General features: G+C 29.0%; 1 long non-coding RNA gene across 1 annotated transcript; it reads right to left on the reverse strand.

Moving 5' to 3' along the window:
• Window positions 1-290: 290 nt before the first annotated feature.
• LOC146916600 (uncharacterized) lies at window positions 291-1,043 on the reverse strand. The gene is made up of 3 exons (XR_015013951.1): window positions 845-1,043; window positions 640-735; window positions 291-525 (listed from the first exon to the last, which is right to left on the reverse strand). It is a non-coding gene; the product is annotated as an uncharacterized LOC146916600 (long non-coding RNA).
• Between the last annotated feature and the right edge of the window lie 601 nt (window positions 1,044-1,644).

Genomic DNA, 1,644 nt, shown 5'->3' on the forward strand with positions numbered 1-1,644 from the left:
TGAGACTATTATTTATCAAATAAAACTTAACCATATCATAAAAAATGTATGTATATATAGCTTAAAAGTCGGAAATGTATAGCCTCTAATATGGTAACATGGATATCTCTAAGAGTTACAACTAATTAGTTAACATAAAGATCAAAATCTTCTATGGTATCATGCAGTCTTCATCTATCTTTTTGGTCTTCTCAACATTTTTATCCAAAACAAGTAGGCAAATCATCATTCATTTCCAAATTTCGTTCACTCTCCTCCACCTAAATATATACCAGAAAACACCATTAAGCAATAACACTATTATATTACAGATAAATTCAAAGTACTACTGATCATGAGTACAAATTAAAGCAAGATTATAAGTTAAAACAACTACCACTTCTAGCAAATATATTTAGAACATTAAACTCAACTTATTATGAAAAATCATATAACTTTTACGCTGATCATGAACCGACACCATTCTTCTTGGATTTCTATTAGTTTATCTTTTGAGTATGTCACACACTTGAAACCATCAATGTACTGCATATATTATAACATAAAAAATAACCAACTTTTTTTTTTTTTGAAAGGATAAAAAATAACCAACTTAATTATATACAGATATTATACTTTAATATAAAAAAAAAAACATACCAGCTTTGGAATCTTGTTTAGTTTTGAAATGAGAATCTCTTTCATAAACCTCATCACAAAGTACCCGCAATCTATACCAATTTCTTGGTGAGGACACTACAAAAAATAAAATAAGTAATTGTATCAATAAAACAAGAATCAAGTTACCATGAGCCAAGTTAGGATTAAGCATATGAATATGAAAGGAAGTTGGTGTGGTCCATACATGCTTGAATGTATAGTTTTCTTTTGTGGTCACAACTTCGATGCTCCACACCTCTCACCCATGTATTCTTGAACTTCAAGTAAGTTCATTGTTAACAAGTACATTAAATTCAATGAAATGTATTCCCTTTGCACTTGATTATGAATAAATACACTAGTCTAAAGCATAAAACCATGAAACAATATTTTGTGACACTCCAAGTCTCGAAAGGTAGCGCTTTTTAATATTTATAAACGCTATCTTTCTCAAACCTTTGGCAACACTTTAAAAGCGCTATTTATGGTTGAGCCTAAAATAGCGCTTCTTATAAGAAGCGCTATCTAAGATTAATCCTGAATTTTTTAATTATATTTACTATTATTTTATGAATCTATGGTGACGGTTTTTGAATAAAACGCTATATAAAGTCAGTACTGTATATAGCATTTTTTTTGAAAAAGTGCTATGTAAGGCCTCCCTATTTTCATTTATAGCGCTTTAGTGTTATAAGCGCTATTAAAGGGGCGCCTGTAACGCCCTCCTTTTATTTATATATTTTTATTAAGTTAGAATCTATTTATGTGATTTATTTATATATATGAGGTGTTAGTATTTTATTATGTGGCATTATTCTATTATTTATTAGAATATGAGAATTATTAGTGTAAGTAGAATTGGAGGTTAGAATAGAAATAAGAATAAGTTATTGGGCCTAAATAGATTTAGGAAGAGTGATTAGTATTATAAATAAGGAAGCTTATGTTAGAAAGAGTTTTTACGTTAAACCGCTTTTTGGAGAAAGAGGAGAAAGAGGAGAACTC

Source organism: Medicago sativa, chromosome 6 (genome assembly GCF_051527215.1).
Source record: "Medicago sativa cultivar Bolivia chromosome 6, Bolivia_mono, whole genome shotgun sequence".
Taxonomy (NCBI): Eukaryota; Viridiplantae; Streptophyta; class Magnoliopsida; order Fabales; family Fabaceae; genus Medicago; species Medicago sativa.